Source organism: Ambystoma mexicanum, chromosome 13, assembly GCF_040938575.1.
Source record: "Ambystoma mexicanum isolate Mex_15411 chromosome 13, UKY_AmexF1_1, whole genome shotgun sequence".
NCBI classification, from domain to species: Eukaryota; Metazoa; Chordata; class Amphibia; order Caudata; family Ambystomatidae; genus Ambystoma; species Ambystoma mexicanum.
Window position 1 is genome coordinate 217363204 of NC_090938.1, and position 10179 is coordinate 217373382.

The 10179-nt window shown below is 44.6% G+C and overlaps 1 long non-coding RNA gene across 2 annotated transcripts; it reads left to right on the plus strand.

Moving 5' to 3' along the window:
• Positions 1–3800: 3800 nt before the first annotated feature.
• On the plus strand, positions 3801–9900 carry LOC138521108 (uncharacterized). 2 transcript variants are annotated; one of them, XR_011282940.1, is made up of 4 exons: positions 3801–3901; positions 6677–6847; positions 7695–7843; positions 8227–9900. It is a non-coding gene; the product is annotated as an uncharacterized lncRNA (long non-coding RNA). The 2 variants fall into 2 exon arrangements; XR_011282939.1 differs by lacking the exon at positions 3801–3901 and having other exon boundaries at positions 6210–6847; positions 8227–8421.
• The last annotated feature ends 279 nt before the right edge of the window (positions 9901–10179 follow it).

Genomic DNA, 10179 nt, shown 5'->3' on the forward strand with positions numbered 1-10179 from the left:
AGACCATGTGCGACTTTATATAAAGCCTCCTATAGTTTCCTCTACTAGATGAATTTAATATCGATTTTTGGCTCACCTATGTCAATAATGATATATTTGTATGTAACACTTAATTTCGAAATTGATGCCAATTCTAACCACTGTAATATTTAGTGCTAATATTTCCCCTTTAGAATGCTGCCCAGTTTATAGACCTTGGAAGCCTAAAGTGTAAGCGGGCCTTGGAACGGAACATGCTTTAAGAGACCAATGCTGTAACTTCTGAGTGCTGTGCACATTGCCTGCAAAGATTGCAATATAATAGGAGCTGTGTGGCTTGTTTGGCTTGAACCAAGAGCATGTCCAGAATCGCGCAGCCATTACACAAGTCAGAATCGCGGCAGCCATTATTACAGTCAGAATCGCGGCAGCCATTACAGTCAGAATCGCGGCAGCCATTACAGTCAGAATCGCGGCAGCCATTACACAAGTCAGAATCGCGGCAGCCATTACAGTCAGAATCGCGGCAGCCATTACAGGTCTAAAAGGATGACTTAAGAGACCATCCTGGAGTCATCCGATGATCATCGAACTACATTAGAAGTCATTTCCACATCATCAGAAGTCATCAGGCTGTTAAAGTCATCAGCAAATGTCTCAGAATGGTGGGTGATGATTTGGGGATGAGCTTAGATGACTTGCGGATGATTCCAGCATCATCCCTATTTTAGAAAACTCTTTGTTCCTGATGACTTTAGGATGACTTGCCGATTACTTCAAGAGCATCACCATGATGATTTGGGATGATTCTGGGATGACCTGCCGATTACTTCAGGAGCATCAACAGGTTTGCCCCAGATGATTCTGGGATGACCTGCTGATTACTTGAAGAGCATCGCCATGAAACATGTCTTGATGATTTGGGGATGGCTTACTGATTACTTCAGAGCATCACAGAGTTTTTGGATGATTTGCAGACTTGTCATTTAAACTGCAACACCCAATGTAAAAGTGCTAAACCATTGACCAGGAATCACACTTAAAAAGCATACATGGCACAGAAATAGTTTTCTTGCAGTAAAAAGTGACTGGTCACAAATGTCCCCAACACATATTTGGCGCTAGGGAACAAGTAAGGGAAACGCACCGTAAAAATACTAGCAGCACTTAATGGAAGAAGGGGTTAAACAAGTTGTGAATGGCCAGACAAACTATAGAACCCATCCCAAATGGAAGTCATGAGGCCTAAACATATCATGCACCTCCTGGGTGAGAATCCTTTGCCATCCAGTCAAAAGCAGGCACCCAGCACCCTCAAAATCCCCAATGTGGCAAGGGTAAAGCTTGAGACTATGTTGGGTGAAAATGGAAGCCATGAGGCCTAAACATAAGCATGCACTCCATGGGAGAGAAACCTTTGCCATCCAAGCAGGCCCGAGCACCCTCAAAATGCCCAATGTGGCAATAAGGGAAAGCTTGAGACCCAGCATAAAAAAACATTGCACACACATGAAAGCCCCCCAAAAAAATCAAACGCAGCTGCCATGCTGGTCAAGTTGCTGCATGCATAGAGAGTTTTTCAATGGCACACAAAATGCATATAGAATTCACAGAGCTGGATCGATGCACTCACCTGATATGCTGCCTGGACACTGAAACTGAGCTTCTGCTAAAAGAAGGCCTTATGTTGCTTTCATTGGTAATAGCACATAAATAAAGTCCATATGAGACCCGAGAGCATTGTGTGTTTGTTTAAAAGTTTGCCAACACTTTCTGAAATGCCTTTAAGGCGTCATGACGTAGGGGCGATTTTTCACATAGGATGCCTACGTGATGACGAAGCTGATGAAGACAATCATGGAGGAAGAAGGACTCCATGCCGTGCAGCGGCAGGTATATTTAGCTGCTGGTGCGCTTGATTTGTTCTTTCTATTTTGGAATTTTGCAGCAACATCTCGTTGTGCCTGTTTCGTGTTTGTCTGGTAAGCATTACACCCCCTCTCCCCACAAACAGAAGTGTTTTTGATCATTTCGAGCGATGGCCGCCATCATCCACGCAGCCCCCGTGTGCAAGTGTGACTAATATTAAGTGCTCCTCAGTGTATGCGATGTAACTGTTCGTCGCGGGCTGCGGGTGTAATCGGTTTCTGTATGCTGCATGCAAAGCAATTGTGGAATACGATGTGCTTCTGGGCCAGCTATCAATTCCTTCCTGCATACACCGGACGCGTATTCTTTTTGCTTTTATGATTCATTGTCATTTTCATTCCTTAATACGAATGAACCTCGGCCTAGAAGGTGGTTCCTTTGATCTCACAAGCATGTTGGGGTGGAGGCTACGGTTCCTCACAGCATGCTGGAGTGATAAATGGAAGAAAGGGCAGGGAATTCTCCCAGTAATCCTGTGGGTCTGCCTACCCCGAGTCAGGTTACAGTCCTAGCTCAGAATGATGGAGCTAGTGCTATAGTTCACATCCCGGAATCCCCATTGTCTAGGATCGCTCTAAAGGTTTTCGTCATAGTGTTGCAGATCGCACAGTCGACCCTAAGTTACTTCTGAACAGGTGTTTAAATATCGCCTTCTGTGTCCATGGGCTAACCCAGCGCAGCGCGTGCAGGGTGGCAGAGACTCCCCGTTTTAACTGGAAAGCTGCAAGTACCCAAAGGCAAAGTAATATGAGCTTAATCTCCATTGGGTTTGTAAATGTGCTTTCAAGACACACAACAAAATGTATTCAGTGATAATAATATCACCTACTTTTAGTCATTGTTTGATAGAGGTGTGCAGCCAGGGACGTCATTTCACCAAAATGCCTGGGGTAGGACATCACATGACCCTTAACATCTGATGACATCACAGGAAGTGATATAATTGGACCCCACCCAGAAGTGACATCACAGGAAGCGATGGAACATGACCTTTCACCACTCGATAAAACAGGAAGTGGCATCACATAGCATTGTTTCTAAGTACACTATGAAAATTATGGGTTACGCTATCACTGTAAAGTGATATACATTTCATACAAGAATGGATCACCATATGTATCGTTAATATCAGTGTATATAGGCACATATTAACAAATCACTGTAATTGCAAGGAGATGCCCAAGGCCAAACGATAAAGATGTGTTATTATATAGCACTTATGTTTAAGTGCTTCATATAGAACAAATATACGTACAATATCACCCAACCTGTGTTGGTACTCATTTATCAACCTCAGCAGGATGAAAGGCTGCGTTGACCTTGCTGGGAGTCGAACCTGCAGATCGCACACACTTTGCAGCAGCTAGCACTCAACCCACAGAGCTATTTTACCAGTTATAGCTATCGGAAAACCAGCCACTCCAGAAACAGAGCCACCTGCTGCTGGCCACAGCCCATGAGTCTGTTTAAAAAAATCAACAAAAAAAAAATCGATTTTTATTTTTTAGGGGTACCAAGGGAGACTACAGGGGTAGCAAGAGAGACCTCAGGGGTCGCAGTTGCAACCCCTAAATGACGTCCATGCGTGCAGCTAGTTAATAAAGAGAATTTCATTTAACTGTGCTGCTTAAAACAAAGGGTGTTTTTTTTTTAAAAAAGTGTCTCTTTGGAGAGTGTGGTTATATATGCTGGGTGAGCAGCAGATTAGAGTAAAATATTTTTATTTTAAAACACTGTGTTGTATGTATAGTTATGCTATTCTGTTAAATGTGTTACTTTTGAGACCTAACCATGGCATTTTAAGTGGGCGCTCTTTCTATCTGCTTATTTTGTTGGGAGTAGGCTTGTTTTGGGCTTGTCTTGGAGGGGCGTGCAGCTTTTTTTATTTTCTCGGACCTGGGGGCACAGCTGCTGTAAGCAGCAATGGCGGCGGAAGAATGGTGGTCGTGCTCGTGCTGGGAACCAAAATAAAAGTGGATAAATAGCACAAAAGGTAGGTGGGAGTGCACACGTTTGAGGGCACCCTTGTTTATGTCAGCGTGAGGGTTTTGCAACCTACGCTGGGCACTGGGTCGGATCTCGTGGTCTCTCGGGAGTCGGGACGCAATGGTGGATCACGCCACAAACATGGAGGGGAGACGCGGGAAAAGGCATCCAAGCCAGCTGAGTAGCTCAGTCAGGCAGGCAGAGAAGGAAGGCTCTCACGGGCCTGTTCTGAGGCCTGGCGAACTGATATAGCCCAGGAACGGAGCGTGAGGGAGGATTGAAATACCCGGACATTCAAGAATGTTGATTTAGGAGGCAGGTCGTGCTGCCTTTGTTGTTGGAAGTGTCCACGCGGCAAAGACAGCATCTGCAGGCGTGTATGTGAAATGAAAGCGTGCCTGGTTTAGTGAGCAATTATTATTTCTGCCTAGTCAATTTCTCGTTTCCATTCTATGTATATGGCTGTGATCGCCTCAGCGAGCCACTTACTTCCACTGTAATTACTTTTGCGGCTAGGATGGTGTGGCCGTGTTTGAAGTCCTATTGCTGTGTGCAAATCGTAATCTTCCACTCGGCTTCCACTATTGTTTCGATCTGGACAATATTCATTTTAAACGGCCGCATATTATTTCAAAATGTTCCATCAGTCCGTGCTGGTTTCACAGTTCTCAGTGTGCAGCACTTTTGTGTACACATGCAGTGCTTTTTTATTTTTGGCTAAACTGAAGTTATTGCAGTGGAGTACATAGTAAGTAGGACACGTGTGGAGGGACCCACAGCATGTGGGTGTTTTTATTTCTTTATACTGGTTGATCTGCCACTATAAATGAGCTCATAAAGTAATAAAAATGCCTTAACTAAGTGTGCCTTCTCCCGTTCGATTTATAAGCTGTGCATGTGTTTGCTCATCTGTTCTTTTAGCTAAGTCCTGTTAAAAGCATTGACAAAGCTAAATGTTTTGGCTCATGCATGTGCATTCGAGATTTGCCAGCAACTGCAATGTACATGCTCAGGTACTCACATTATTTTCCAGCTGTTGCAGTTTTATCGCTGGGCACCATCATGGCAGACCCTGGAACAATGCTATTCACGTGCCAACAGAGAAGCCCAAACTAATAACTTGGTATTCTCACTCTTATCACTCTTACCAGCCAAGCAAATGGACTAATGCTGAACTGCGCCTACCTGGCTTTTAACATTTTAGCACAAAAGAGAATGGAATTGCATCTGAAAGGGTCACAGTTGTAACTCACTGTTGCACTAGCAGGCCATTTAAAGAAAACTTATAAAACAGTTATCGATACGCAACTGGAGTGTTGGGTTGTATACATCACTGACCAAATATCCATTTCCCTTTTTTAGTAGTAAGTGGCATTTTGTGCAAAGGCTGATGAGGCATTCAATGTACACCCATCAATGTTTGAACAGTACAAGTAGCTATAAAGCAACATTTGCCTCTTGAGGCACCTCTCTTCACCCCACAGGCGGCTATGCCGTCTATCAAACCCTTTTTACTCTTATCCTATGTACCACAGTGCACACTCATTTTCAAGTGATGGCAGTGGTGTCCCTGGGGGCTAAGTGGTGATGATAGGGAAATATCCTTGGGGCTGAGTGTAGTGATGGGGGGGGGGCGTCCTTGGGGCTGAGTGTAGTGATGGGGGGGGCGTCCTTGGGGCTGAGTGTTGTGATAGGGGGCATCCTTGGGGCCAAGTGTAGTAATGGGGGGGTGTCCTTGGGGCCAAGTGTAGTGATGGGGGGGAGTGTCCTTGGGGCCAAGTGTAGTGATGGGGGGGTGTCCTTGGGGCCAAGTGTAGTGATGGGGGGGTGTCCTTGGGGCCAAGTGTAGTGATGGGGGGGTGTCCTTGGGGCCAAGTGTTGTGAGGGGGCATCCTTGGGGCTGAATGTGGTGATGGGGGGGCATCCTTGGGGCCGAGTGTAGTGATGGGGGGCGTCCTTGGGGCCAAGTGTTGTGAGGGGGCATCCTTGGGGCTGAATGTGGTGATGGGGGGGCATACTTGGGGCCGTGTGTAGTGATGGGGGCGTCCTTGGGGCCAAGTGTAGTGATGGGGGGCGTCCTTGGGACCAAGTGTTTTTAGGGGGCATCCTTGGGGCTGAATGTGGTGATGGGGGGGCATCCTTGGGGCCGAGTGTAGTGATGGAAAAGGATGCACTTGGGGGAGAGGGAGCAGGTAGGGGATGAATGAGGTGGGGCATTTCACAGTTAAGGGGCAAAGAGTGGATGGGAGTAGTTGACGGGGAAGCGGCTGGTGGGGCAGGAGGAGAGGCCATTTGGGGGTGAAGGGAGATGGGGAGTATGTTGGGAGAGATGGTGCACAGTTTCAGTGTCTTTATATTTCAATTTGAACTTCCATCTTAGGTCAACTAGTCTGGAGTAAAACCGCTCAAATAAACAAGCCAATATGTAGTACACACACAGGCTTGAATGCTTTTATTGTTGCTGGGAATGAGTGCAGCACTTAAATATTTTAATACAGTTACTCATTCACCACACAAAGGGGGGGGCGCATGGTGCTAAAATACACATATACACTGATTAAAAACATTTTCTTGGCAAAGGAAATCTCTTTTAATGGTGTTACGAGCACAAGAAGATTGTCCTAGTGGCTTTTTCGGGGGATTGCTCATTCCTCAGGGCTGTCTGTCCTTAACAGGAAGGCACCGAAAAGCGGAAGTTTTACTTTGGTCTCGAGGGATTAGAATGTCTGATCACTGTTTTCAAAACTGAAGATTACTGTTTTTCTGAATCTGGGTCATTCAGTTTAAGAACTACAGCCATGAGATGAATGTTCAAAGGGCCCCAAAGAAAAAGCAAGAGGCCAAGGCGACGACGAGAGAAAGGCACTCTGCACTGAACGTCCGGCTCTTTCTCAAGAAACTTTTCTTCAACCTCCTGGAAAACTGCTACAATCATCTCATATATATTGTGAAGGTGAGTTGGGCCTGTTGGGATTGGAGTACTGTGAGCGTAATGGCAAGGGCAGGAACGGTGAGAGCGCACTGACACATGGGGGTTCACTCTTGCCAAATGAGACTAGCAAGACATAAGCGAAGAGCCCAGTGTTGGAGCTCTGTTCCGCACTACACTGGTCACAGCATTGGCTATTCACCTCACAACTTGTCTCAGTGTGAACTAGCTGAAGCAGCAAGTTTGCTTCACCAGTTCTAAATCGAGTGGCTGAAGGCAGACCTGGTTAAGACATTTCTATTACACCAGTAGTGGGTTTACTACTCCAATTAAGTTATTAACGCTCAGAAGACTGCTTTTGAAAAAAAATGCACCGTTTGTTGGGATGGCTTGATTAATGCGAGCTCAAAGAGTTCCCATGAGAAGGTATTTTGGGGCAAGCGCAGGATCTGGGTGTAAATGGCTATGGGGATTAGCATGGCCATGGCCAGTCAATAAGTGGGCAAATAACCAAACATCTGCATGCTTTGTGTCCCTCCTTTTATGACATTCCCCCCTAGCTGTACTCTATTCCAATAGTTTCAGTGACACCCGATAGCCCTCAACTGACTCTCTGGGCAGGGTCAGGGCGCCCATTCGACTTCCTGGCTGGTTCTCAGGTTCTCCTTCCCTGTTACTCCCTGGGCTGGATCTCCACCTGACACCATTGCTCACTGGTAGGGGCAGTGGACCAAGTTGTAATTGTCTTCTCCCACTGTTACCGCAGTGTGATATCCTGCGCAATTTGCCTTATTGTTCTTGTCTACGCTGTTAGTTAGTCTGATGGCCAGAAAGTAGGTGCCTTTAACTTTTGTTTTTTTTTAAATTGTAGAACAGTTACAAGCCACGCAAAGACACAATCAGTTGGCAATACATCATTTGCAGGCATCACTGGCGGCGCTTACCAGGACCGATTCATTACCAGAATCAGTGGAGAAGTCTTTGGGAATGGACACTGGATCATCCATCCTATTTCTAACTGTGTGATAGTTTCTAATTTAAAAGTCAAACTGTTGTATCTACACAATGAATCTGTCAATCTTGTTTCTGCATGATTGTCCTGTCTCCCATCCCCACCGACTCAGTGCCTGGCTCAACATCTCCTCAAAGACATATTAACCCCTTTGACCATTAAAGACCATAAATCTTCTGAATGCAGCCATAGAAAACCATGATTCATTTTCAGTTCAAATCTCTTTTAAGCCTGTTTCAACCATTGTGTACAAATGCATTTAAATGTAGTGACACATTTGTAGGTTGACATTTTAACATTTGTTAATCCTGTATTTATTCTACAATAAGTAATTTAACAATGCCTCTTCTGATGTCCATTTATATTCATATATCCTTTCTTGTTTTTGTAGAATTTTTGAGATCTGTCTGCAAGGCTAACAGTTGGCCTACTATGGACGGCCAGGTGATGAGAAGGAAGCTTGCCACCAAAATCTGCAATGCCAGAAGAGGCCTAAAGAAGACACCGCCTTTCGAAATGCAGGATCAATGATTATTCGTTTGTATTTTTGCAAACTGATTTATTCTAATTGAAATTAGGGAGTTTACAGGTTGGTTCGTGACATGGGAGGGGGCGGTTGTAGTTTTGTGCACTAAATCGGTGAACTTGGTTAACAACATTTGGGTGCTCTAGCAAAGATGGACAGTGACAGCTGCAAAATTCATTAGATTTATTTCCAGTAAACTATCCATAAGTCTAACGAGTCATTCTAAAGTAATGCCACCAATCTTACTCAAAAGGAATACATCCTTGGGTAATCAAACCCCTTTTCCTAAATGTTTTGTAAGCATCTTGAAATCTTTTAAACTCATCATGGAGTGGTCTGCAAGAATCATTCACAATTCAAAACCCATCCTAAAGTTCTCATGCAACCATCCTGAAGTAATCCCCACCCATCCTGAAGTTGTCATGGAGTCATCCTAGAGTAATCCAAAATCATCGTGGAGTAATCCCCACCCATCCTGAAGTTGTCATGGAGTCATCCTAGAGTAATCGGAAGTCATCCTGGAGTAATCCCAACTCATCCTGAAGTTGTCATGGAGTCATCCTAGAGTCATCCAAAGTCATCCAGGAGTAATCCCCACTCATCCTGAAGTTGTCATGGAGTCATCCTGGAGTAATCCAAGATCATCACTGGAAGTAATCCAAACTCATCCTGTAGTAGTTTCTGTGATAACTCTAGAGTCATCATCTCATTACATATTTTGGCCTGTTGGAATACTTCGGATGATCTTCCTGAACTATCCATGGATGACTCTAGAATGGAGTCATCGGATGACTCCAGAATGATTCCAGGATGATCTTCCTTTTTGACTTGGGACACAAGTCAGCCAAATAACACACGAATTGCAAGGCTAGGAACAGGATCACGGGATCCTTTGCCAGCGCGACTTGCACTTTATCCTTTGGAAGCCGCCAAGTAGATAAAATATTCATTCACTCGTACTATTTAATAATATCATGCCCCTCATCTGCTCCGAAAAAATATAGACTACGATAGTCCATCATCTGCACAGGCCTCGCAGCCAAGATGTCCCCATCCGCAGAGCCAGAAGTACATCCTCCAACATTGTGAGTCCTGCTTCAGACCAAAAACAATAACAATTTTACAAAACAAAAGTCAACTTTTTTTCAGCTAATTCGGGAATATACTTTTACACGAATATGTCCCTTCTTGCGCCACACATCCCGCTCCATTTCAAATATTTTCATTCACTTTACACGTCACATCATTCGTTCCTCGAATTTCAGGGTGCCCAAAAAAATGCTCAGGACAACGTTTAACTTGTGTTAGTGCACGTTTATTTACAGTTTTGTGGGACTGTTGAACTTCCCATTTAGTCACTATATCAACGCATTCTCACTTCCCAATCATTCCGTGGGAGTGTCAGTTTCTTTCTTGTATCCTGATACTAGATTGCTACCAAGCAAGATACTCACTGCGCATGCGCATAACCGTTCGACTTTATGTTGAAAAACATGAGAGTAATTACTTGTATTAAAAGGTGTTATGTTTGCTGGTGCAAGATGCTAAGATGCTACTCTTTCCTGATTGAAAACGAACACAACCAATCCATTACAGCCTCCTCGAACGCGTGACATGCTCCAGGAGAAAGCTGCTGAGAAAATGTGCCAGTGCGGCAAGATGACGGGGGATAGATTCTGCGGTGAAACTATTAACAAGCATGTGGAGCTGGCAAGTGTGTTTTTCTTCATAATGAAGCACTATGCCCCATCAAAGACATTTTCTATCCATAGTGTCTGATTACTTGAGAAAATAGCAACAGCGCTTTCATCTCTGCAC